Source organism: Chlorocebus sabaeus, chromosome 12, assembly GCF_047675955.1.
Source record: "Chlorocebus sabaeus isolate Y175 chromosome 12, mChlSab1.0.hap1, whole genome shotgun sequence".
NCBI classification, from domain to species: domain Eukaryota; kingdom Metazoa; phylum Chordata; class Mammalia; order Primates; family Cercopithecidae; genus Chlorocebus; species Chlorocebus sabaeus.
The window spans coordinates 6,365,556-6,387,774 of record NC_132915.1 but is presented as its reverse complement, the minus strand read 5'-3'; the positions used below and the strand labels follow the sequence as shown (position 1 = coordinate 6,387,774).

The following is a 22,219-nucleotide window of genomic DNA, read 5'->3' as shown; positions in this document are numbered from 1 at the left end:
ACAAAGGGGAGATACACACTCTCCTTTAGTGTTTGGAGATTTTTAAAGCAATTACAATTCTTAAAAAGTATTATTATTGTCTAGGAGCATCAGGACTCGTAACAATGGATTGCAGTGAGTCTCCAGGGAAACATTCCCCAGCGCTAAGTGCAGTTCCACAGTGACCACCCTCCATCAGCCCATCCGAACAGATGTCGAGCAGGCACGTCTAGCAGGTGCCCACATTTCAGAAGTGACTCTAGGGCTTGCTTGCTTGAGATCACTTTGGTCAACCTTACCATGGGACCAAACCCTTTCTTGTGTGGTTTTGTAATTTCAGGAGAATCACAGGAAATGTTCCCACCAACTCTTCTTTACCTCCCAACGATGGTCAGATGAGATTTCCAGGCTTTTCTTGATTTCAACAAGGAGAATCAATCCAGGAGTGAGGAAAGAGAACAAGAGCTCAAATAAAGGGGCCCTGGAGGTAGAAATAAACTGCCACATGGAAAACACCTTGACTGCTGAAAATGCAATCTCTTCACTTTCGAAGATGTGCTTTGAAGCTCCCCTCTTCTCTTCAACTTTCCTGTTAAAACTAACACTTCCAGATTTGGCTTTATCTAGCGGAAACCGAAGGCCGACCGACCTTTACCGGCGGGATTTGACAGCGTGATGTCTCACAGAAAGTTCTCCCCTCCCAGACATGGGTCCCTCGGCTTCCTGCCTTGGAAGCACAGCAGCACGCATCGTGGGAAGGTGAAGAGCTTCCCTAAGGATGACCTGTCCAATCCGGTCCACCTTACAGCCTTCCTGGGATACAAGGCTGGCATGACCCACATCACGCGGGAAGTCAACAGGCCAGGACTCAAGGTGAACAAGAAGGAGGTGGTGGAGGCTGTGACCATTGTGGAGATGCCACCCATGGTGGTTGTGGGCATTGTGGGCTACATAGAAACCCCTCGAGGCCTCCAGACCTTCACTGACGTCTTCGTAAGTCTCCAAATACTGATGTATTCGCTGAGCACATTAGTGATGAATGCAAGAGGCGTTTCTATAAGAACTGGCATAAATCTAAGACGAAGGCCTTTACCAAGTACTGCAAGAAATGGCAGGATGAGGATGGCAAGAAGCAGCTGGAGAAGGACTTTAGCAGCATGAAGAAGTACTGCCACGTCATCTGCATCACTGCCCACACCCTATGAACCTGCTTCCCCTGTGCCAGAAGAAGGCCCACCTGATGGACATCCAAATGAACGGAGGCACCGTGGCCGAGAAGCCGGATGGGGCCCGCGAAGAGGCTTGAGCAGCAGGTACCTGTGAACCAAGTGTTTGGGCAGGACGAGATGATAGATGTCATCGGGGTGACCAAGGGCAAAGGCTACAAAGGAGTCACCAGTCGTTGGCACAACAAAAAGCTGCCCCACAAGACCCACGGAGGCCTGTGCAAGGTGGCCTGCATTGGGGCATGGCATCCTGCTCTTGTGGCCTTCTCTGTGGCACATGCTGGGCAGAAAGGTGACCATCACTGCACTGAGATCAACAAGAAGATCTACAAGATTGGCCAGGGCTACCTTATCAAGGACGGCAAGCTGATCAAGAACAATGCCTCCACCGACTATGACCTGTCTGACAAGAGCCTCAACCCTCTGGGTGGCTTTGTCCACTATGGTGAAGTGACCAATGGCTTTGTCCTGCTGAAAGGCTGCGTGGTGGGAACCAAGAAGCGGGTGCTCACCCTCCACAAGTCCTTGCTGGTGGAGACGAAGTGGCGGGCTCTGGAGAAGATGGACCTTAAGTTCATTGACATCACCTCCAAGTTTGGCTATGGCTGCTTCCAGACCATGGAGGAGAAGAAAGCATTCATGGGACCACCTAAGGAAGACCGAATTGCAAAGGAAGAAGGAGCTTAATGCCAGGAACAGATTTTGCAGCTCATGGGGTCTCAATAAAAGTTATTTTCCACGGGGAAAAAAACCAAAAAACTAACACTTCCAAGGAAGCCGGCTAGAAAGAACCCTGGGCTCCGAGCCTCACTCCCACCCCAGGCCACATGGCCCTGTTCATGTGTAATCTGTAGCCCTAGAATCAATTATGATTTCCAAAAGAATGTGGACTTCTGGAGATTACTATAGAGTATCTGACCTTCTGTTTCATTACGCCCTTTATTGTGCTTCATCATACTCTTACATTTCGAACTTTCTTTTATACTATGCAAGTATTACGTGAATACACTCCTCTCTTTGAGTCACACTTGTAGATAAAGCTGAAGTCCCCTGGACATAACTTCAACCTCCCCAGATATAACCAGTTAGTACTGTCATTTATGCTCTCAAGTCTTCCTCTGCCTGTAGGAACATGGTGTTTTGAACACGTTGTTTGGCCTAAATCGCCAAACAAACTATTTACGTGCTGTTTTGCAAATGACTTTTCGTTGAGCTATAACTTGGAGACCTTTGAGGTTTGAGCCACCTCGTTTTTTTTTCATTGCTGTGTAATATTCCCTAGCACTATTATTCCATATTTATGGGTGGGTTTTCTGGTCATTTCCAAAACAGTAATCACTTAGTTATGTTTCTTTTTCTCCCACAAACAGCATTGCCATAAATATCCTCATACTGACTTCTCTGTGCCCTGAGCTCAGTGTGTCTGGAAGGCAAATCCCAAGACATAGTATTACCGGGTTCATGGGTGTATCTGTTACTGATTTTAAGGACAGCTGACTGTCCTCCAAAGCGGATGTGGTAATCTACACTTCACCGTTTATTAAAATGCCCAGTTCCCCATACCCTCACCTTAAACCCTGCTGACATGATAGCTTGAAATCATAACTTATGTTATTTTCTGTTTCCTAATATAGTGTGGAAGATGGAATAACGATCCACCCAAGATGGCCACATCCTAATCCCCAGAACCTGTGACCACGTCGCCTTACATGGCTAACGGGACTTTGTGGGTATGATTACATCAAGAATCCTGAGATGGGCCGGACACAGTGGCTCACGCCTGTAATCCCAGCACTTTGGGAGGCCAAGGCGGGTGGATCACGAGGGCAGGAGATCCAGACCATCCTGGCTAACACAGTGAAACCCTGTCTCTACTAAAAATACAAAAAATTAGCCAGGCATAGTGGCGGGCACTTGTAGTCCCAGCTACTCAGGAGACTGAGGCAGGAGAATGGCGTGGACCCAGGGAGGCGAAGCTTGTAGTGAGCAGGGACTGTGCCACTGCACTCCAGCCTGGGTGACACAGCAAGACTCTGTCTCAAAAAAAAAGAAAAGAAAAATCAATTCCATATATTCCATAGGTCTGTGTGTGGATTATCTATTCTCTTCTTTTGATCTATTTGTCTATTTAATTACGACAACACATTTTGACACTGGGTAAAGCAAGGTTCTCACGATAATTTCACTTTTTCAAAACTGTCTTGGTTCTTCTCGCTCATTTTCAGTTCTACATGGACTTCAGAAATAGCAAGCCAAATTCTATAAAATACTTACTGGGGTGCTAGTTGGAACTGTATTAAATTTGTATTTTAATTTCGAGAGAACAGATATCATTACAATATTACTTTCCCAGTAACAACAGGGTTTTCTGGCCGGGTGTGGTGGTTCATGCCTGTAATCCCAGCACTTTGGGAGGTGGAAGCGGGTGAATCACGAGGTCAGTAGTTCCAGACCAGTGTGGGCAACATAGTGAAACCCCGTCTGTACTAAAAGTACAAAAAATTATCCAGGTTTGGTAGTGTGTGCCTGTAATCACAGCTACTTGGGAGGCTGAGACAGGAGAATTGCGTGAACCTGGGAGGCAGAGGTTGCAGTGAGCCAAGATCGCACCATTACGCTCCAGCGTGGGTGACAGTGCAAGACTCCATAAAAAAATAACAACATAACGTAACATAACATAACATAACATAAGACAACAGGGTTTTCTTCTCCAGTTAGTCTAATCTTCTTTCAAATTTTTCAGTGAAGTCTCAGGAGTGTGGAGCATTTCTCACTAAGGTTACTCCTGGGTATCTGAATGGCTTCGCTGCTACTGTATTTTTTTTTTTTCTATTACTTGTTTTTATGGTTACAGGTATATACAAATGCCACTGATGTTTCTAAGTTGGTCCTGAATCCTCCAGCCAACCCACTACCTCTCTGTATTGGTGCTAACATTTTCCGTTGAGTCCCTTGCATTCTAAATAGAGACAACTGAACCAACCACAACTAATGAGAGTTTTATCATTTTACAAAACGTATACCTAACGTTTGCTTCATTTATCTCCCCCACCTGGAGAAATTCTGCCATATCCAATAAACTCATGTGGCTCTTTGCAACATCCTAGTGTCTTTGAGACCAGCTTCATCTTTCATGACAGTGGCTATGCCTGCTGTACAGCAACGACTCCATCCCAGATGGTGGAGGGAGCTGCATTCAAAACATAATACAGGAGGATTTCCTGAAAGAGGTACAGGGGGCAGCATTTTATATTTTCTTCACACCGGGAAACTTGAGCCCATCTGGATTCAGTTGAAAGGGCAGAGTCACAAATAAATGGGGGGGAAAAAACCACACACACACACACACACACACACACACACACACACGCGCGATGTTAAGTCCCTAAGAAGTCAGTAAAAAATAGGGTCCATGTAACAGGCCAAGGAACTGTCCTTCAAAAAGTTAAAGAAATCATTCCTCTCCTAATAGGAAAGAAGAGGACAAGGATGCCTATAGGAAAATGGACCAAGAACTTGGGGGATTTCCCTCCTGAAGACTTCTTTCTCCTCTGAAGAGAGTGAAGAGACGGGAGATTTCTGACCTTCCCACTGGCACAGGCCTCTGCCACCGGACTTGGTGCAGCACTGGACATGGCTGCCCCTCCCGGGCTCGCCACCTTTCTTGCTCCCTCTTCAGCGCATGCTCCGTGAGCACACTCCAGAAAGGCTGGGGGTGGGGGCTGGGGGGTGGTGAGGCTGAAAATAACAATCATGGAGCAGGGAGGACCAGCCCCAGAGCAAGGCGATGAGGTGGCCAGGCTGTGGGAGACTGGCTGAGGACTGGGGCTGAGGCATGCCAGGTCTGGTCTATGCCTGGGGTTGGGCCTTTGCCTGTGGGACTGCCAGGCCTCAGTCCAGAGACCAACACAGCAGGGCTCCTCCGGGATGGGCCTGATCAGAGGGCACCAGGACTCAACGGCCAGAGGGGGTTTAAAGACCTGACCAGAATTCCTGGGAAAGGTGACCATGCTGTGAACGGGTAAGGTGTGCCCAAGAGGTGACGTGAGGTGGAAGAAGGGGAGGTGGCAGCAGAGGACCAGCCTGGGGTCAGAAAGGTGGCACTGGGGCAGAGTGAAGCAGAAGGTCCCGAGACGTGTGGCTCCACATAGATGGCCTTTGCAGACACAGTACTGCGACAAGTCAGGGTGGGAGGGCAGGTGCTATCCAGCTTCCAGCCTACACCCTGATCAACACAAGAGACTCAGGTGGGTGCAGGACCCACTGTGGAACCCCGAGGAGTGGTACCCACCCCTATAACAACAGGCAGCACTCCTTAGACCAAGGGCTAGCTCACCCCCTTGGTCCTCAGCTCTGGGTACTGGCTGCTAATTGAAGACGACAGGACCCGTCCCACTCGACATCCCGCTCTGAGACAACTACAGTGCCCAGGAAGATGCTGTGACAGTAACGCATGAAGAGCCAAGTTGGTCAAATTAATTGCATGAATATTCGACTCGGCCTGATGGGGCTGTGGGCAGCACTGACTGGGAAATGGCCGAGACATAACATCTAAGAGGATGCAGCAAGCTGTGAGCAGAGTGAGGGTGCATGAGACACTGAGGAACAGTGTTCCTTGGCCAATATCTGTAATATTTCCATCATAGATTGGGCTCCCCAAGAAGTCAATCCAGAGTGCATTTGGGAGACGAAGTCAGGGGGCTCTGGAAGTGGAGTCAGAAGGAGAGGAGAAGGGGAAGAGGCCCAGAGGTAGTGCATGAGCAGGCTCCTGCTATGGGCAACACCACGCAAGACACTGGGCCCCTGTGGGAGGCCACGTAGACCCTACATCTCAGAGCTGCCCACCCCACAGGCAAGGCAGCTGGAGCATTCACTACCCAATGAGGGCTAATTGTTGGAGGACTGCTGATAGCAGGGGATGCAATGGCTCCCAGTACCCCAGTGTACCTAGACTGTAGACCAAGTACCCCGGCCAGAAAAGGCCCGTGACCAAGTCCCAAGGGCTTGGAGTCAGCAGCCTGCAGGAGGTTGTGAGGCACAGGATGGGGCCAGTGGCAACACTCTCCACTACCTAATGACCGAGGCTTGACTGGCATGGTCTTTTCTCGTCACACACACACCCTGCTGCTGCTGACCTTCTGTGCAAAGGCAGTACTCCATTTGCAGAGTTGTCACTGCAAAGTAATGCGGCAGTAATTTCATTTTACCCTGAATCCCTCAGTGAAGGAGACTGGCCTTCCTATCGCTGCCCCAGTTTTGCAGATGAAAAAAATGAAGAGCAAGTGCCCTCTTTTAAAGAGCCGACGTCATGTGATAGGAGGAGTGCAGGATAACAATCGCAGGGTCCTGGAGTCTCCGCTACCTCTGAGAGGGCTGCAAAGCGGAAGGTGGTTGGGAAGCTGGAGGTCTCAGACCTAAATGCTGCATCAAGCAAAACCACTTACACATGCACTTTGAGAATAAGACCTCACTGCTTTGCCTCTCGTTAGAGGTAAGGTTTGAATTGTAGAGTGCTGTTTAAGTAGCATTGCCACCGGCCATTTGGCTTGGATGAGCCAGCAGGGAATTAGCAAAGGCTTTTATTTTAAAAACTACTTTAATCCATCAATTAGAATAATTTGTAACTAGAAGATACGCCTCCAATATTTTAGTAAAGGCAGATGAAAACACACATCAATAGGTTATATGACAACTGATGATAAAATGCTTCAAACATCTTCAGAAGAATGGAATTGTCCTGTAGCCCTTGTGAACATAAAATTTAACTTAATTACTCTTTAAAAATCTTAACTTTAAATCAAATTATCACCCCACGCCCCATCCCAACAAGTGCCTGACCTTATCCCGCAGGACCCACGTTCACATTAGACTCAATGCTCGCAGGCTGGAGGACGCTCCTGCTGGATTGCTAATAGTTGGTGCAAGAGTCCATGCATCCTCACTCCTGGCAAGAGAGCAGCACGTGCCCAGAGAGCCCGGGCCCTGCAACTTCCCTCCCACGGGTGTGTCTGAGGGTGCATGACAAGGGCTCCTGAGACGGGACTCAGCCCAGAGAGATCAGGGCACAGAATTCAGCCCTCCCGCCATGGCAGCCTGGCCCTAGGCAAGGTCAGGAGATCATGCAGGCTGAAAGTCCTGATCCCAGGCTGAGAAGGGAGGGGTGGAGGTTCATCTCCCACAGCACTGGAACAGCCCTTTCCACTGAACAGTGACCTCCACCCCCCGTTTCCTGGCCCCAGTGGCAGGGTAAGCATCTTAGAGAAGGAAGGGACACCCAGGGGCAATCAGCCTGCCTTCGCTGGAGGAATGCTTCTCCCCAGCAGGGCAGCAGCGTGAACAGGCTTCCTCCTCTGGCTGCTGGTTTACAGATATCATGACATGGTGGCACGGATGAGAGTAGTGGGGATAGTACGGGGGAGAAGCATCTGGAAGCAGAGGACCAGCGTAACTACACAACTCTGGGATGCGACCTCAGAGAGGAGGGACCAGGGTGGCCTTGGGGTCAGCACCCCCCAGAGAGACTGCTGCATAGGAGTCTGATACACCTGCTGGCCGGGTTAGGCGCCGGGGCCGCACCATCAGGAAGATCCTGGGGCTCTGGGTTCCAGGAGCCCCCAGTGAGCCCAAGAGGCAGAAATAAACAGGTTCCGGAGGTTACCCGTAAAATCTTGGAATACTAGGTCTTCCTAGCATTTGTTGGGACTGCCCACCAAAATGTAAATTTAAAAGAAAAACAAATTGTCCTTGTAACCCATAAATAAGTTGGGTGCAGTGGCTCAAGCCTATAATCCCGGCAACTCAGGAGGCTGAGGTGGGCTTGAGGCCAGGAGTTTGAGACCAGCCTGGGCAACATGGCAAGATCCTGTCTCTACGAACAAAATAAAATTAGCCAAGCATGGTGGTATGTGCCTGTAGTCCCAGCTACTTGCATGGCTGAGGCAGAAGGATCACTTAGCCTAGGAGGTGGAGGCTGCAGTAAGCTGTGGTTGCAGCACTGCCCTCCAGCCTGGGCAACAAAGCGAGACCTTACTAAGCTTAAAATGCTGTAAGTTAAACTGCATGTCTGCGCTAAACTGCGTTCCCCCAAAATTCACAGGTCGAAGCCCTGACTCCTAGTACCTCAGAATGCATTTGAAGATGGACTTTTTATTAAAGAGGAGATGAAGGTAAAACAAGGTCATATGGGTGGGCCCTACCCCAACCTGACTGGTGTCCTATAAGGAGAACAGATGAAGACACAGACACACACAGAGGGACGTCCACGTGAGGAGTCAGGGAGAGGACAGCCAACTGCAAGGCACGGAACAAGGCCTCAGGAGACACCAACCCTGCTGACACCTTGACGTCACACTTCCCCCTCCAGGGCTGTGAGAGAATGAACGTTATTTAAGCGGCCCGGTCTGGGGTGGGTACTTACGGCAGACTGAGCAGACTAATACGATGTCCTTGTCTGAGGCTCTACCTCTGAAACAGATGGTCCATCACAACGGCAACTCCCAACACGCGCTGGATGCTTGCTGTGCCGGGTGTTCGCTGTTCAAGCTCATAGAGTCCCCACAACAGTCCCATGCGGGGGTATTATTTTAACCATCCACAGTGGACGAGGAACAAATCCCACCATTCTCTACTAAGGTACTCACTGAGGTCACCCTACTGGTAAGTGGCAGGGTCCCTGCCTTGAGGCTCCAGAACCCGTGTTCACTCCCAGAACCTATGTTCACTCCCATCCCCTAAAACAACCCTTCACCAGGCGCCTGTGCACACTCATGTGCAGTGTGGCAGAGGGGGACTGGACCGTGGCTCCTGAACCTGCCATCTCGTGTCACAGGTGACCATCAGGGAGGCTGCCCCTCCTGCAGTCAGTCATTGCCTCCTCCCCTCCCATCCAGCTACGCAGGTCTAACCATTTTTAGAATCCCACACGTATCACAGAAACAATTCCCCAAGCAATATGAAGGCAGCCTTTCCTTTTGCGCAGGAACCACCCGCAGCCAGGCTTGACCTCACTGGGCAGGCGGTGGGGCCTAGCACGCCCCGCCACTCCAGGTCCCAGCTTGGAGCAAGGGCTTTGTGACTGCCAGGGCTTCGGCGGGACTTTTACACAGCCTTGCCTTTATGAGCAACTGCGACCAGCATGAGGAACTGAGTCAACTAAAAACACACTTTTTAAAAACATTCCAGCAGGTCATGTTCTGCAGCAGGAGACTCGCAGGCACCATTAGAAAAAGGCCTTTATAAATCCAGGGCCTGTGTGCAGAGCCGTGCCTGACTGCGTCAGGAGTCAGATGTTACACACAGGCTGCTGGGCAGGACCCAGGACGAGGGGGTGGCAAGCCCGGAGGCAGGCCCCTGTCTTCTGGGCCGGCAGGGGCAGCCAACTTCCTCCCTAAGGAGCTTAAATCCCCTCCCCTCCGCCCCCTCCCCGCAGCTTCCAGCGATCAATCTCCCTGGGAGGGGCCTGGAGCCACAGGGCAGCCCTTGTTTCCCTGCAGGTTCAACAATCTGGTTTTCATTGAATGGAGTTTTTAGTGCTCTCCCACCACATTTTTCTTTAATTATGATAAAAGAGAGTAACTTAATCAAGCATAAATCCTGTTGAAACGAACAGGAGAAAATAAAGGGGTTAACTTGGAGGAGGGGGGGAGAGGGTGGAAAGGGCGACCACAGGTCCTCCGGATTTAGGCGACCAAGCCCAGCAAATAAAAGCCAAGGCTGCTTCCCACCCAGAATCCGGTCCTAATCCTCCTGCTGGAAGAAGAAACGAAGGTTGGCCGTGGCCTGCTCCACTGAAGCACCTGGGGAACAAAGACCACAGATCACCAGGCTGTGCCCAAAGACAGGAGCCGGAGTTCCTACAGCCTCCAACCTGGGCTCCTATGCCTCACACCAAGGGCTGACTAAGGGCCGGTGAGACGGGGGCGGGGGAGCAGGTTACTGCTGGCAGCTCACCTGGGCCATGAGAAGGCACAGGCACACATGCACACACACATGCATCCACACGGGCACAGGCATCTGAGCCCAGGCGCACACATGCAGGCACCTGCGTGCACATATGCACACACACGAATGCACACACACTCGCACATTCACACGGGCACACATTCACACAGGCGCACACTGGGCAAACACCCCACAGAGCAATGGTTCTCAAAGTGCCCAATGAGAAGCAGCAGCTGCAGCCCCAAGAAAGTCCTTAGAAAGGTAGAAATCTCAGACCCAGCCAGATCTGCGGGTGGGGCCAGGCAATGTGTACTTAACAAGCCTTCTGGGCTACAATTTGAGAACTGCTAGGAGGCAAAGTGTTGAGTTGAAAAACAAGATCACAATATTATCACTTCGCTTAAGGAGACATTTTGTGTGCACACTACAGCTCACAGGCAGTAATAACAATAGCACTCAGCCATCCCTCAGAGCCTCTGCATGCCACAGGGAGTCCGAAGTCCTGACAAGAACCAAGTCATGTAATCCAGAGCCAGCAACTCCAGCTTACTGATGAGGTTTACAGAAAGGTTAAGCAGCTCGCCCAAGATCATGCAGTTATCGGGGGGCAGAAGAGGAATCCGAGCCAGGCATCAGGCTCTACTGCCCAACTCCTAAACACACACAGTGCCAGGTGTCACCCGGGACACCAGGCGAACAGGGTCGTCGCCAAGGAGGGATGAAGAACAAATGCTGGGAAGGCCCCAGTGCGAGGGGCTCAGGAGCCGGGCAGTATGGGTCCAGCGAAGCACAAGGCCCAGCCTGGTCAGTCCGTAAGTTTGGTGACCCACAAAGAGATTCAGGGCAAGGTAAAGACCCTAGGCAGGGGTGGAACTCAGTCCTGCCAAGAAGGAGCATCTGAAAGTATTCCTTCTTTTTTTTTTTTTTTTTTTTTTTTTTTGGAGACGTAGTCTCACTCTGTTGGAGTGCAGTGGTGCGATCTTGGCTCACTCCAACCACGGCCTCCCGCGTTCAAGCAATTCTCCTGCCTCAGCCTCCTGGGTAGCTGGGCCTACAGGCGAGCCACCAAGCTTGGCTAATGTTGACTATTTCTTCACATCCTTATTTGCCATTTATGTATTTTCTCAGGATAAATGACTATTCAGGTTTGTATTCTGACTGAGTTGCCTTTTTTACTATTTAGTTGTGTTTGGATTCGTCGGCTTGGGCTGCCATAACAAAATACCATAGACTGGGTGGCTTAAACAACAGGAACATATTTCTTACCGTTCTGGACGCTGGGAATCCAAGATCAAGGTGCTGGCAGATTTGAGGGCTGCCTTCTTGCTGTGTCCTCACATGGTGGAGGGTAAGCAAGCTCTGGTTTTTCTCTTTTTTTTTTTTGAGACAGGGCCTCACTCTGTTGCCCAGGCTGGAGTGCAGTGCTGTGATCATGGCTCACTGCATCCTTGAACTCCTGGGGTCAAGTGATTCTCCTGCCTCAACCTCCTGAGTAGCTGGGGCTACTGGCATGTGCCACCATGCAAGATGATTTTTACATTTTTCTTCTGTAGAGACAGGGCCTCAGTATGTTGACAAGGCTGGTTCTGAACTCGTGGCCTCAAGTGATCCTCCTGCCTTGGTCCCCCAAAGTGCTAGGATTGCAGGCATGAGCCACCACTCCTGGCCTCTTCTTCTTATGGGGGCACTAATCCCATCATGGGGACCCCACCCTTATGACCTCATCTAAAACCTAATGACTTTCACAAAACCCCATCTCCAAATGCCATCACATTGGGTGTTAGGGATAAGAATTTGGTGGGGAAGGGGATACATTCTGTCCATAATAGTGTTCTTTATATAATAGATAACAAGTCCCTTAACAAACATATAATTTAAAAGTATTTTCTCCCATTTTGTGTTATCTGTTGAAGCACCAAAGTTTTTAATATTGATGAAAACTAATTTATGTATTTTGTTATTGCTTTGTCTTTTGGTATTATTTCTTAGAAACTGTTGTCTAACTCAAGGTTATGAAAAGTTATGCTGTATTCTTTTAATAGTTTTAAAGTTTCAGCACTTACATAGTCTGTGATGCATTTTGAGTAAATTTTTGCGTACTTAGTGAGGAAGTCTTCCAACTTCATTCCTTTGTGTGCAGATGTTCATTTATACCAGTACCAGTTGTGGAAGAGAGACTATTCTTTCTCTTGCATTGTTTTGGCAACCTTGTCAAAAATCAGCTGGCCTTAATGTGAGGGTTTATTTCTGGACCTCTATTCCATTCATCTGCAGATCTGTATGCTAATTTTACACTAGTACCACACTACTTCAGTTACTAAGAAGTCTGAGTCCTCCAACTTAGTTCCTTTTATTTGTTTCAACATTGTTTTGGCTATTCTGTATTCCTTACATTTCCATATGAATTAGAAGCAGTAGATCAATCTCTGCAAAACAAAACAAAACCTCAAAAAGTAGGTGAGGATTTTGGTAGGGATTGTGTTGAATCTACAGAAAAATGTATTTCCATCTTTAACAGTATTAAGTATTCTGATCCATAAACACAGGATGTTTTTCCATTTATTTAGATCTTTAAAAAATTTCTTTAAACAATGTTTGTAGTTTTCAGAGTGTAAGCCTTGTACTTTTTTGGGAGGATTAAATTTCTTCCTAAGTAATATATTATTTTTTTTAATGCTATTGTAAATGGAGTTATCTTGGTTTCATTTTCACATCGTTTATTGCTAGCATATAGAAATACAACTGATTTTTGTATATTCATTTTGTATACACACGTGATGTTTAACTTTAGGTGTCCACTAGACTAAGGAGTACCTAGAGGATGGTAGAGCATTACCTTTGGGTGTGTCTGTGAGGGTGTTTCCAGAGGAGATTGGTGTGAGAGTTGGTAGACTGAGTAGGGAAGATCTGCCCTCAATGTAGTGGCCTGGATAGAACAAAAAAGGTGTCTCTCTCCTGGAACTGAGACACCCTCCTCTTGCCTTCACACGTTAGCACTCCAGGTCTTCCGGACTTTGGACTCCAGGACTCACACGTGGCTCCCTGAGTTCTCAGGCCTTTGACCTTGAATTGAGCTGTGCCCTGGCATCCCAGGGTCTCCAGCTTGCAGACGGCCGACTGTGTACAGTGGACTTTCTCAGCCTCCCATGATCGCTGTGAGCCAGTTCCCCAAATGAATCCCCTCTCATGCATTTCCATATGTACATCCTATTGGTTCTGTCTCTCTGGCGAACTCTGACTAATACATTTCGTCCATTGGTATGTGCTTGCTCAAAGATGGACTATCTTCCCTCTCAAGCCACCGTTTCTCATAAGATCCCTCATTCACCCAGGAAGCCTTGGGGGTGCTTGTTTCTTTCACAGTCAGGAAGTCACCAAGCGCTACTGAGGGTTCCTCTGCTAAGGATGTCCGTTGTCTCCCGGCCTGCTCCCAAGGGAACCCCACAGCCTCCCTCTCACTCTTCCCTCTCCCAGATGGCAAAGGTCTAACCTGGTCAGCGCCTGACGGGAAGGGCCTGGAACCGAGCCTTTCCTGAGAGGGCTCCTGTTTCTCCCTCTGCCTTCTTCAGACCATGCCAACTGGAGTCTCCACTCGCCTCCCTGAGAAAGGCCCCGTCTGTGCTTGTTTTCAGGACGAGCTCCTCTACTCATCCGGAGCAGCGTCCAGGCCTGCAGGAGTGAGCACACCCTCGCATCCCCAGAGTGGGTTGAACGGGGCTGGGTCTTCTAGGTGTGCTTTTCTTTGTGACGGTCCCACCAGGTGGAGCTGCATGTACTTACTGTGCCTGAAACACATGGTTTAGTTTTTGTTTTTTGTGGTTTTTTTTTTTTTTTTTTTTGAGACAGAGTCTCACTGTCGCCCTGGCCGGAGTGCAGTGGCGAGATCTCAGCTCACTGCAAGCCCCACCTCCCGGGTTCAAGCAATTCTCCTGCCTCCGCCTCCCAAGTAGCTGGGATTACAGGTGTGCACCAACAAGACTGGATAATTTTTTTGTACTTTTAGTAGAGATGAGGTTTCACCATGTTGGCCAGGATGGTCTCAGAAGTATTTCTCTTGTAGCCTGAGAAAGATCTGAAGGCAGCAAGGGTATTTTTTGGAGTGTTCCAGACTGTGGTCCTGGGAATGACAGTCTCTTTTGGATAAAAACATGTTTCAGGCCAGACACAGTGGCTCACACCTGTAATCCCAGCACTTTGGGAGGCAGAGGCAGGTGGCTCACCAGAAGTCAGAAGTTCGAGACCAGCCTGGACAACATGAAGAAGAGGCCAGGAGTGGTGGCTCATGCCTGCAATCCTAGCACTTTGGGGGACCAAGGCAGGAGGATCACTTGAGGCCACGAGTTCAGAACCAGCCTTGTCAACATACTGAGGCCCTGTCTCTGCAGAAGAAAAATGTAAAAATTATCTCAGCATGGTGGCACATGCCAATAGTCCCAGCTACTTAGGAGGTTGAGGCAGGAGAATTGCTTGACCCCAGGAGTTCAAGGATGCAGTGAGCCATGATCACAGCACTGCACTCCAGCCTGGGCAACAGAGAAAAAGAAACCAGAGCTTGCTTACCCTCCACCATGTGAGGACACAGCAAGAAGACAGCCCTCAAATCTGCTAGCACCTCGATCTTGGATTCCCAGCGTCCAGAGCGGTAAGAAATATGTTCCTGTTGTTTAAGCCACCCAGTCTATGGTGTTTTGTTATGGCAGCCCAAGCCGACGAATCCAAACACAACTAAATAGTAAAAAAGGCAACTCAGTCAAAATACGAACCTGAATAGTCATTTATCCAAAGAAAACACATAAATGGCAAATAAGGACGTGAAGAAATGTTCAACCTCATTAGCCATCCATGAAATGCCAATCAGAACCACAATGAGATACCACACTTCACACCTACTAGTTTGCTTATAATAAAAAAGATGCACAAGCGTTAGTGAGGATGTGCAGGAAGGTGACCTTACACGCTGCTAGGGGAATGTAAAATGGTACAGTGCTAAAGCAAACCATCTGGCAGTTCTTTGGCCACCATGCCCCGCTAATGTTTATGTTCTTCTTCTGTAGAGATGGGGTCTCAGTATGTTCACAAGGCTGGTTCTCCACTCCTGGCCTCAAGTGATTCCCCCGCCTTGGTCCCCCAAAGTGCTAGGATTGCAGGCATGAAGGTTAAACACAGAGTGACCAGAGGACCCCGCATATTCCCCTCACAGGTATACAACCAAGAGAAATGAAAACATTAAAATGTATATAGGAACATTCACAGGAGCATTATTTGTAATAGCAAAAAAAGTAAAAACATCCCAACTGTCTATATACTGATAGATTAATTAATTAATATGTGGTGTATCCATACAGTGGAACACGATTTAACTGTTTAAAAAGGATAAGGAAATGTGGTAATGTATCCCAGAACTTAAAGTAAAAGGAAAGAAAAAGAGTCCGGGCGCGGTGGCTCAAGCCTGTAATCCCAGCACTTTGGGAGGCCGAGACGGGCGGATCACAAGGTCAGGAGATCGAGACCATCCTAGCTAACGCAGTGAAACCCCGTCTCTACTAAAAAATACAAAAAATAAGCCGGGAGAGGTGGCGGGCGCCTGTAGTCCCAGCTACTCGGGAGGCTGAGGCAGGAGAATGGCGGGAACCCGGGAGGCGGAGCTTGCAGTGAGCTGAGATCCGGCCACTGCACTCCAGCCTGGGCGACAGAGCGAGACTCCGTCTCAAAAGAGAAAAAAAGAAAAGAAAAAGAAATGTGGTGTATCTATACAGTGAGAGATGACTTAGCCATTACAACAGGCTACAACATGGATGAAGCTTGGAAACCGTATGCTCAGTGAAAGACGCTAGAGACAAAAGACTCCGCTTACATGAAATGATGCATGACTCCATTCACATGAAATGTCTAGAACAGGCAAATCCATAGAGATGGAAAGGAGATTTGCAGGTGGCTGGGCCTGGCGGGGGGATGGGAGAAAGGGGTTATGACTGATGGGTTTCTTTTCAGGTGATAATAATGTGTTAAAATTGACTGTGGTAATGGTTGCAAAACTTTGTGAATATACTAAAAACCACTGAGTTGTAGACTTTAAATGGTGAACTGCATGGTACGTGAGTTGTATCTCAAAGTGTAAATATAAAAATGACTGATTTGGAGATGCTGGAAATGGGAAGGGAAGGGGAGCAGGTTCCGGCAACATAAAAAGTAGAAACACATACAAGGAAGCAGAAGCAGAAACAAAGTGGAAAATAAGGTGGGTTCAGGAAAAGATGCAGGCAGGCTCAGTTTGGGAGATAAAAACTCCTGGACCCCCTTAAATGTGCAAGAGTCCCATCCTTAACCTCATGTGCAAAATAATTTCCTTTTCCACTGCACACTTCTGCATTCCCTGAATTCAAATTCCACAGGAAACGCCCCAGGATTCCTGTTAGATTATGTGAATTACCGGACACTGCGCCCAGGGAAAGAGATCCTCCTGTCTCCATCCACCCATCAGTGATTCTGGCCAGAACAAGGCTCAGTTCTTGCAACAAAGAGAATCCTAAGTCCTGCCACAAGTCCACGAGCCCACTCTGGGCCCCAAGTCCACCTGTGCCTCTGGAGACCAGGAACACGAGCCATGGTCAGAGACGGGTGGGGATAAGGAGCACTGTCAACACACATGGAGAAGGAATGAACAATCCAGCCCTGCTACATGATCTTAATTATGACTTAGACACATTAGGATTTTCTTGCCAAAATTTGCAGAGACACCACCATAGATCAAAGCATGTGGAAGGCCTCCGGCCAGGACCGCGACACAAATCAAGATAATCAGCAACCCTGCCAGAGTGGCCACTCTCGCTACTCTCTCCTTCCACACATGAGCCTCAAGAATCGACTGCTTCCTACGTCCATGCTGGCACGTCAGAAGGGACCAAGGGGCCAGGTTAGTCTCAGGATGTGCTCATTTTAGACAGTATCTTATTAAAAGATAGATAACTTTCACCATAACTGAGTACAGAAAAAACTAACAGATAAATTACATCTTGGTCGGTCCAACTTTAGCATATGTTTTATTTAAGCAGATGTCGCACAGCCCTTTACATCTTCCTTCTCTCTGCTCTGAAGGGAAAGGGGGATGATCAGAAGATAAAGTGCTGTCACATCATTTAGCAGACAGGCTCCTTCACATGGGAAGTTTAAACGGCCACAGTACTCCCCTTAGCCAGGAAGTTTTATACTTTGCAAAATGCTCACCTCAACAGCAAAGTCTTCAATAGAGTTCTCTGTAATCTACAAAATCCTCAGTGTGAAAGCTAAGGCTAAAAGGTTTTTTTTTTTTCCAGTATACTTGTCAAATATAGTAATTCTACACAGTAATAAAGAGCTTAAGAGATCTCCCCGAGTTCTTCCACAGGACAACAAAGAAAGAAACCACATGAAGGCACTTGCTGCTCTTAAGCCCATCAGCTGGCAGGTTACACACTTCCAACCAGCGCTCTTCACTCGGTTACAGTGACGTCTCTCCCACTCCAGGACTCTGCTTAAGAAAACAGGCCAGGCGCAGTGGCTCAAGCCTGTAATCCCAGCACTTTGGGAGGCCGAGATGGGCAGATCACGAGGTCAGGAGATTGAGACTATCCTGGCTAACACGGTGAAACCCCGTCTCTACTAAAAAATACAAAAAACTAGCTGGGCGTGGTGGCGGGCGCCTGGAGTCCCAGCTACTCGGGAGGCTGAGGCAGGAGAATGGCATAAACCCAGGAGGTGGAGCTTGCAGTGAGCCGAGCTCTGGCCACTGCACTCCAGCCTGGGCGACAGAGCGAGACTGCATCTCAAAAAAAAAAAAAGAAAGGAAACGGTCTCCAGATTAGAGACACTCAAGGAATCAAATGACCCAACTGTGAAACCACGTTTTGGTTTTCTTTAATGTATCTGAAAAATAACATGACTTTAGTGTCATTAGTTTTCCTCCTCTACAGAAATTAGAATACCAAAACATTGGCTTTGTAGGAGTCAACACAGGGCAGGGAGATAAGTCATTTCATTTTTAAAAGCACAGCAAGTAATAAAGCAATTAGGTAAATATCTTATTCTGAGCAAGGAAGAGATACCGTTTTGCAGATGAGTCCTTTGTCATTCCTTTAAAAAGGGTCATGACAATATTTCATTTTCAAAATATGGGCCCGAGGCTATTTATTTTACATGAAATACTACAAGACTATGGACTAAGTCCTACTTTCATTTTCGGTTGGAGGCACGGGAGTAAGTGAAGTGAAAACAAGACGGCTTCTTTGGGGGCCACATCAACCTGGCTAAGGTGACTTCTGAAAGAAGGGAAGAGCTCAGTCAGCATTGCCAGTGAGGTTCAACAGGGCCCCGCCTCCAAAAAATAGAATACAAAAGAGATTTTCTTTAAACTGCTCCAGAGGATATATGACTCTAACATGGGATGTTATCCAAATTTAGCTACACATACTGAATAAATGACACTTTCTGAATTACCTAAATCAAAATACTCCAGGCAGGTGTGTGGTACAATAGTGGCATCACAGTGAAAATGCTTTACACACGAAACAGTCAAAGAATAGTGATATTCTTCCCTCTGCCCAAATCCAAGCCTGCCAGCTGGATGGTTATTCGTTTTTTTGTTTTTAGATGGAGTCTTGCTCTGTTGCCCAGGCTGGAATGCAGTGGCACAATCTCAGCTCACTGTAACCTTCGCCTCCTGGGTTCAAGTGATTCTCCTGCCTCAGCCTCCTGAGTAGCTGGGATTACAGGCGTGCACCACCCCACCCGGCTAATTTTTGTATTTTTAGTAGAGACAGGGTCTCACCATGTTGGTCAGGCTGGTCTCAAACTCCTGACCTCATAATCTACCAGCCTCGGCCTCCCAAAGTGCTGGGATTACAGGTGTGAGCCACCGCGCCCAGCTTTTTTTTTTTTTTTTTTTTGAGACTGAGTCTCTATCGCCCACACTGGAGTGCAGTGGCATGATCTCAGCTCACTGCAACCTCCGCCTCCCAGGTTTCAGTGATTCTCCTGCCTCAGCCTCCTGTGTAGCTGGGATTACAGGTATGCCACCACACTTAGATATTTTTGTACCAGCTGCATGTTTTAAAGAGTGCTTTCCACAGCAGAATAAACTTGCTGCATTGTATAGTAAGGGAGCCACCAGACCTACGGGGCTACTAAAATTTAAATTAATTAAAATTAAAGAAGATTTATAATTCTATTAGCCCGCCCCACTAGCCACATTTCAACAGCTTAATATTGCCACATAAGGCCAGCAGCTACCATACGCAGACACAGAATATTTCCATTTTCACCAAAAGTTCTATGGGACAGAACTGACAACAGAATCTAGTAATTTAATTACCTAATTTTGGGGAGAAAATGGAAAGGATCCTGAAACAATCTGAAATCTGCACATCCTCCTCAAAATAGGGTTGGTGCTAATTGTGCTGGAAAACAAAATAGAAGATAAAATTTGTAAGTTACTCTGATCGAAATATCTTGAGGGTTCTGGTTCTGAACAAGATACATACAGTCGGCATATTCTGCCCACATTTCCCATGAATGGAGCTATAAAACCTGGAACGAATAAGGGAGCACTTCTTTGGGGACTCCTTAGCATCTCCAGGTTTGAACTTAACACAGTCCCAAACTCATACAAGGGCATCAACACAGAAGAGAGCTTCCAGAGAGGGCTTCTAGCTCTGCTTGAGCACAATTAAAGATAAGAATATCTTTCTCCACTGAAACAACATAGAAAGCATATGGTTCTTTTTTCATTTTCTTTCTTTTCTTCATTCTCTTGCACTCCAGTCCCCATGCTATTGAAGAGATGGTGGAGGTGGCAACAAGTAACTGCAGTAGCTTAAAACCCTGAGAGAGAACTTAATTCTGCAATTGGAGGAGCTGGGGTCCCAAGAGGTGGTCAAACTCCATTGCTGTTTTTCTCTCTGTGTCCTCAACTGTTTTTCTGAGACATGGACATAGTCAAGGTGAGTATACAGCAGAACAAGGTAACTAAAACCCCTTGGGGCTAGAGGACTGAAATAGGTGTTTTAAGGAACTTGAAAATACCAGGGAGATGATGGAGAGGGGAAAACTCAGAAAAGTGACCCTTTGAGGTTGTTTACAAGTTCCTGAGACCACCCATGAGCTGTGTGTGTGTGCAGATCTGACCCTAAGCAGATGCTGAGAACAGAACCGCAAAGCAGAACACCACCCAGGTCCCGGTCTGGTCACAGTGTGGCACACATGTGGGACGGATCCAAGTAGCACTACAGAGGCTTTGAAAGTAGAACCGGCATTGGGACTGCAAACACAGAAGGCTGTTCAGAACTTGCAGCCTGAACCCAAACAGACTGACTGCCCATAAAACAGTATCCACATTCCCCGCAGTGGCTGAACACCCAGAGTCTCACCACCAAAACCTAATATTCAAAATCTCCATGATGCAATCCAACATTACTCAACATACAAAGAACATTAGCAACAAGATGTCACAGATGTTGGAATTATCTGACAAAGACTTCAATACAACTATTATAAAAATTGCCAACAAGTAAAGCACTCTGGAAACAAACAAAGATAAAATGTCTCAACAACAACAAAAAAAAAAACCAGAAAAATTTAAAAAAGAGAGAAAACTGAAAATTTTAGAAAGAAAACATACAATAACTAGAAGAAAAACCTCAATGAAAGGGATCAATGGCAATAAGGACAGAGAAGTGTCAATAAAAATTGCAGAAGGTGAACAAAAGAGAAAAAAGATTGAAATGAAATGAACAGATCATCACAGAACTGTGGGACAAAATGAAATGGTCCAATGTTTATATCCCCAGATTCCCAGAAGAACAAAAAAATTAAGAAATGACTAAGAACTTCACAAATGTGGCAAAAAAAAAATGTAAACCCACAAAATAAATTTGGTGAATTCCCAAAAAGATAAGCCCAAATAAATCTATATCCCAACACAGAATAATAAAACTGATGAAAATTAAAGACAAACGGAAAAAATCTTAAAAGCAATCAGAGAAAACACGTTATTTACAGAGGTAAAACTATTTTAAAGTCTGTAGATTTCTCGCTAAAAACAATGAAGGCCAGAAGGATGTGACACAGACTGTTTAAAGTGCTCAAAGAAACAGACTATCAACCCAGAATTCTATACCCAGTGAAAACATCACTAGGGAAGGAAGGTGACATTTTCAAATGAAGGAAAAGCTAACAGAACTCACTGTCAGCAGACCTGAAGTAGAGTAAGCGCTGAAGGAAGTGCTTCATGCAGAAGGGAATTAATACCAGAAAGAGAACTTGGACCACCAGGAATGAAAGAACAAAAATGATGAACTGGCAGTCTCACACATCGCCGTTGGGAATGCATTCTGGAAAACAGTTTGGCTGTTTCTTATAAAGTTAATCATACACTTATGTCACCAGTAATCCTACTCCTAGGTATTCACCATAGAGAGATGAAAACATATGCTCTCACAAAAGCCTATATGTGAATATGTATTTTTTTTTTTTTTCCTTCTTAGAGACAGAGTCTCGCCCTATCACCACAGCCATAGCTCACTGCATCCTGGAACTCCTGAGTAGCTGGGACTGCAGGCACGTGCCACCACACCCAGTGAATTTATTATACATTGTTTTGCAAACAGAGTCTCACTAAATTCCAGGCTGGTCTCAACTCTTGGCCTCAAGCAATCCTCCCACCTCAGCCTCTCAAGTCACCAGGATTACAGGCGTGAGCCACCATGCCTGGTTGTGTACAGGCATATTAAAGCAGCTCTATTTATAACTGGCAAAAACTAGAAATGACCCGAATGTCCTTGACCAGGTGAATGGATAAGCGAACTGTAGGACATCTATACAATGAAATACTGCTTGGCAATAGAAAGGAATGAACTACGGATAACTGTAACAACTTGGGTGAATGGCAAAAGTATTATGCTGAGTGAATAAACAAGTAAGTCTAGCTCAGAAAGTTAAATAATGTATGATTCCACTACTTGACATTCTTGAAAAGACAAAACTACTATAGGGACAGAAAAAAAGATCAGTGGCTGCCCAGGCTCGTGGGTGCAGGTAAAGGC

At 47.1% G+C, this 22,219-nt stretch overlaps 1 protein-coding gene and 1 pseudogene across 2 annotated transcripts in view; one reads left to right on the top strand and one right to left on the bottom strand.

Moving 5' to 3' along the window:
- Positions 1 to 22,219, bottom strand: part of ROR2 (receptor tyrosine kinase like orphan receptor 2) — a 225,830-nt gene that overhangs the window by 122,180 nt on the left and 81,431 nt on the right. The window lies entirely within an intron of this gene.
- On the top strand, positions 395 to 1,988 carry LOC103219745 (large ribosomal subunit protein uL3-like; annotated as a pseudogene).